The sequence below is a fragment of the Lygodium microphyllum genome, chromosome 2 (genome assembly GCF_053477565.2).
Source record: "Lygodium microphyllum isolate KBCC chromosome 2, Lygodium_microphyllum_v1.1.10, whole genome shotgun sequence".
NCBI lineage: Eukaryota > Viridiplantae > Streptophyta > Polypodiopsida > Schizaeales > Lygodiaceae > Lygodium > Lygodium microphyllum.
Genome location: NC_141136.1, coordinates 125,919,465 through 125,925,459, shown reverse-complemented (window position 1 = coordinate 125,925,459; position 5,995 = coordinate 125,919,465). Strand labels below are relative to the sequence as shown.

The 5,995-nt window shown below is 41.3% G+C and overlaps 1 pseudogene; it reads right to left on the bottom strand.

The window, feature by feature from the left end:
* Positions 1-4,157: 4,157 nt before the first annotated feature.
* Positions 4,158-5,163, bottom strand: LOC148040288 (xyloglucan endotransglucosylase protein 6 pseudogene; annotated as a pseudogene).
* Between the last annotated feature and the right edge of the window lie 832 nt (positions 5,164-5,995).

Here is a 5,995-nt window from a genome sequence, read left to right as displayed (position 1 = left end):
AAATGGGCCGCTTTTATTCAAAGTTTTCATTCCCTTATACAATATCAACGTGGAAAAGAGAATGTTGTTGCTGATGCTTTAAGTAGAAAACCGACAATTCAAAATATTTATGTGATATCATTTGATTCCCTTATTCCTATGAAAGATACTTATCATCAAGATCTCACTTTTCAAGCTAATTGGAATAAACTAGTTGCAAATAATTGGATTTCTATTGATTCATTGTCTTACACTAATGGATTTATGTTTTATGAAAAAAGATTATGTGTGACTATTCCATTTCGATCATTTGTTTTGCATGAAATTCATTGTCCCCCATATCAAGGTCATAGAGAAATTATATCTACTTTGCATACATTGATTGAAGATTTTTATTGACCACACATGGACATTGATGTATCTAACTTTGTATCTGAATGCCTATTTTGTCAACGAGTAAAAAGACACCATGGTAAACAATATGGTTTACTAATGCCATTATCCATTCAATCACGACCATGGGAATAGATTTCAATGGATTTTATCACTGGTCTACCTAACACTAAAGCTAATCATGATATGATTTGGACTGTTGTAGATAGGTTTAGCAAACAAGAATATTTTATTCAATGCAAGAAAGCCTTAACTACATCTCAAGCTGCTCAATTGTTTTTAAAAGCTATTTTCACTAACCATGGTTTACCCAAAGTCATTATTTCTGATCGTGATTCTAGATTTTGCAATAATTTTTGGATTACTTTGTTTGCTAACTTAGGAACAAAGATTGATTTTTCATCTGTATTTCATCCTAAAACAAATGGTCAAACAGAAGCTACTAACAGTACTATTTTAGATCTTTTACATGCTTATACAATTTTAAAACCATATACATGGGATACATATCTACATTTACTTCAGTTTGTATATAATAACACACCACATACAACTACAAAGAAAGCACCATTTGAAATTATTTATGGATATCGATTGCCTATACCTGTTACATCATTATCAAACAAAATTCCAACTGCTGATGATATTGCTAACATGCATGCTGCTATTTTTTATGAAGTTAAAGATATGATTGCCAAAGCCCAGCAATCATACACAGAACAAGCAAACAAGAAAAGATAGGCTATGAATTTTAAAGTTGATGATTATGTTTGGTTACGAATTGAAAAATGAAGATTACAAAGTGTACATAAACACCCCATTGTCAAATTAGCACCTAGATTTTATGGCCCATTCAAGATCATACACAAAATCAATGACAATGCATTTAAACTAGAATTACCACAACATTGAAAAATCCACAACACCTTCCATATCAATTTATTACGACCTTTTAGAGGACAATTACCTGTACACCCTGTCTATGAAAACCCTCCTTTACTAGACGAAGAAACTGAAATCCTTGAGCCTTAAACTATTATAGATACTGACTTTATGACCACTAGAACTGGCCGTAGATATTCTAGATATTTGGTCAAGTTTAAAAATCATCATGTTGAAGAGGCCCAATGGATGCACGCTAGAGACCTAAGTGCTTTCCCCACACTGTTAGCTCCAAATTGAGCTAATAGCAATTGAGGTCAATTGCTATCCCACCCCAAGGGTATGATGCCAGGAGGTATATTCCACGGTGGATTCCGTGAGGTTTTGCAGTGGATTTCGTAAAATTTTATTACCGAGACTCATACACAAGGTGGATTCTTTGTGCAAAAAGTCGATGGGGACACCTATCGTTTTCGGGTGTTTTGTTAATTTAATGTGTAAGGGGGTGATTCCATAGCGGGTAATTCTGCAAAATACATATTTAAATTAATAAACGTTTATGAGTTTAGAGTGCGCACTCGTAATAAATTAAGGTTAGGATTGAGTTCTAACCAATTTATTTTTGTAGCTGAAGACTGCTAGGTATTCACTTTTGTCGATTTAATTGTATTATTTTTCTAATAATTGTGAATGCTTCAGTTGATGTGTAGAGCAAGCAGCGGTGGCATTGGGAAGCATTGGAGGATAGAGTGTATTTAAATTATCATCAATTTTTTATGGGCGTGTATCTTAGGCATAGCGTCCATATTTTGTCGCACTTATTTACTAAAGCGCTTAATATTTATTACTTTTGTATGCGCATGGATGCACGATTTAAATATTTGTATTGGACATTGTATTTGGGTACCGCCTAACTTCTTGGGCAACCAATAGCTTTAATTCTTTAGTAGCACAAAAGCAAACACAAAAGCTAAAGCATCGTACTAATTGTAAATTGGGCTATTATTTGAGCTTGAAGATGAATAATATATAAAATACATGCTTTGTGGAGTGCTCACACAAGGCATGGGGGGAGATTGTACCCAATTGGTCTCTTGTTCATGTCGTGCAAGCTTTCTTCATTGTTTTTTGTGCAAAAAGTAGAGTTCTTTTGTTCTTGGGGACCTTCTGATGCTCACTACGCGCGCATACGGCGTCCGATCTGTGTACCAAAGGAGCTCCCAAAGAAGAAGGTAAAGGCTAAGAAAGAGGCACCTAGGCATATTCAACGAGGACTAAGAGAAAGAATATTTTGGGTGGGAGAAGAGAACCAGTACTAATTATCACGAATTTGACTTAGCCAATTCTCTTTGCAAGGTAAAGCCTGATGTGAATCTCTTGCATCCTAATCAAGTTATCTCTAGGAGTGCATAAAGAGTATAAGAAGATTCCCAAGTGTAGGAGATGACCGGTTTGAACATGTTGAAAAGCATTGTCCAAGGATGACAGTATACGTGGACGTCATATTAGTAGAGCATGCCATTGTGGATACATGATCCTCTATCAACGTTATGAGTTCACAATTGATGGAAAGGCTAGGACTCGAAATCCAAAAGGATACCTCCACAATTCTCTAGATGTTTGGTGACTGTTTAAGGTAATCGGAAAGTTGCATTACCAAAGTCCATGTGACTATTGCTAACGTGGAATACATTCTAAACTTTAGGAATATTAGTTTTATAGGGAGACCAAGCTATCATGTATTATTAGAAAGGCCATGGATCTTGCAATCCAACTGTCAAGTTGATATATCCGTTAGTCGTCTGATTTTTGGCAGAGGCACCAAATGCGTAATAGTGGATGTATATCTTGAATCTCCTCAAAGTGAGAGAGTACCCTTATCTTTGACAGAATTAGATGCATTAGAGGATCCTTTTGGCAGTGAGACTTCATCAAGTTATGAATCAAGAGAAGAGTCCATCATAGAAGGTATCTACCGAGTGACTCTAAATGAGAAGATAGAAACTCAAGTCAGAATCAAAGATAGATCATATGTGATTGAGCTAGATCTTGATATGTTGGATGAGCCACAATCAACTAAATTAGGATCTATGCTTAGTCTAGAAGAGAGAAATGACTACATGTCCTTGATCCAAGAATTCTATGATATTTTTACCTAGAGCTATGATGAGCTAAAGGAGATTCCTCCTAGTCTAGTTGTGCATACTATTTCCATAAAGGAAGGCATCGACGACGGTAGCAATTTTTTTGGTGAATATTTTCGTCGCTTTGAACGCCAGTATGAGGCCCATATCTTGTAATGTAATGCTAAAGGAAGGTGGTTGTTTGATAGTGGGTTGAATAAGTTGTAGTATCCGCTTATAGATGTCATTGCATTCCTCAAGCCAATTAGCCTTTTTTTCATGTGACTCTTTGGTGGGACTTCAAAGCCTTCCACTTCTTCTTCCTTCACCTACCCATATTAACGTGCCATTGATTTTGAGAACTTCTAGTCACTTGCAAAGGGATTTTTGTTCATGCCATGCTACACATATTTTAGGTCAATCTTTCATTGAAGCTAGTAAAACTTTCGTTACACAAAAGATACATGATCGAACCAAAAATAAGAGTGCTGAGATGTGGTTATGTGGTAAGGATGTGAAACACGTGTGATGGCATGCTTAGTTTGGTATATTTAATCAAAATGCAAACCAGCAATAGAGTACACTAATTTCATATAAGTAACTTCATAATAAAAGAAACTTCTCAGGTTTGATAAAAATTATATGTTGCTACACTACGGGTGAGACCTGTGGTGATGCCGAAGATTAGAGCAGATCAAAGCTCAAGAGTTAATACACGCCTTGCAAGTGCTACATACTTCAAAAAGATAGGGGTGATATCCTTGCGAATGTAGAACGGCTTTACAAAGTACACTCGACGGGGGACACAGGGTATCTCTTTGCATCGGTGCAATAGTCGTAGATGAGGTAGTTGTTGTGCACCCACTTAAGTTGGTTGAGCTGGTGGGAGCTGAGAGTCTGAAAGCTCGGCTGGAACCACCAGTTCGAGGGGGAGGAGCAGGAGGCGATAGTACGAGTGGTGGCGCTGCTGCTGCTAAGTTTATTATTGATGCTGTGGTCGACATGGCTGTTAAGGTCGCTATTGTTGCTGTCGTCGACAATACGAGTACTATCTCTGCTTAGGTTGTCGATATGGCTGCTAAGGTCGTTATCGTTGCTGTCCTCGATATTATTGGAGCTGGAGCTGGAGTTGACGAGGCAAGCGTTGAGGGAGTAGTTGGCGAAGGAGGAGACGAAGGGGGAGTGGGACCAGTCGATGCGGTCGAGGCCGCCGCGGGTGGCCCAGGCCTCGCCGTTCCAGATGCTGGCGAAGACGCGCATGGGCTGACGGTTCGGGAAGGCGCGGCCGGGGAGGCGCGGGAATCGTCGCACGGGGACGTCATCGACGAGGATGACGATGTGGGAGGGGGTCCATAACAGAGAGTAGGAATGGAAGGACGACGAGGGGTCGAACCAGAGGAACATGCGCTGCTCGCGGCCGCCGGTGCCGTTAGCGAAGACATTAGTCTGGAGGACGTAGGGCTGCCCGCTGACGTTGCCCAGGAACTCGAAGTCTACCTCGTCGTGGAGGTCGACGTCGGACGGCGCCCCGCCGGAGCCAGGCGACGACATGTAGAAGGCCGTCACGGTGCCGGCAGAGTCGCCGGCCGGCAGCCTGATGCGCATGGCGATGCGGCCGAAGAGATACTCGCCCTTGGACGCGAACCCCGACGCTGTCACGTTGTCCAGGGCCAGCTCCATCACCCGTCCCCCTTCCGTCACCCTGGCATTGTTGGGTGCCCCCCACGTCACGTAGAAATCGTCCGTGAACTTCCGGCTGCTGCCGCTTCCCGGCGGCGGCGTCATCGTCGCCGCAACAACATCATCGCCCCCTTCGCCAGACGTGGTGCCCCCGGCGCTGCTCCCGGCCGGCCCTCGCGCGTTCATCCTCGTGCAGTACCCTCCCTCCCCACACCTTAGCAGTATCAGTATCAGTACCGCACACACCACCTTCGCGGCGTCTCTCCCGTCCTTCGCCATTGTTAACATCGTCTTCTGCATGACTTGTTGTGGCGCAGCAATGCCCACCTCCCTTTAATCATGCACCCGCTTTTTCTCGTCTTGCAAAAAGCAACGACAGGCGTTTCCTTTTCGCTTTTCGTCCCGTGCGGAAATGTTGGCTATGGCGGCCTGCCATTATAACATAATATACTAGGCTTAGTGCCCGGCGCTTCCCATTGGAATCGATGCGCATGGGCGGACGACGGGTGCAACGCGCATAGCAAGTGTTTTGTGGGGCTGTGCGTGTGACACACGGCAAAGGATTTTTAAAAACTTAAAATGTCATTCATTAAAACGCCAAGGTGGAATCTACAAAACATCCTAGCATAAACTAACATCTAGTGTCTGTTATTATCAACCCCTTGATTCAACTAATACATTGCATGTGAATTTGCAACCTATTAAGTTTTTCAAATAAAAGGCACATTAAGTAAATTTACAATCAATATGCGAAAACTATTGTAAGAAATTCTTATATGTTCAACGAGCTGAGGTATGGAAGTCGTTATTTATTAGTCCACTAGTTTCCCAAGGGTGGCACTCATAAATATATAAGTTTACCATATAGATTCAATCTAAGAGAATCCTTAAATTCTCTATATACATTTTACATACAAGAAGTTGTGATTTAAAGCAAG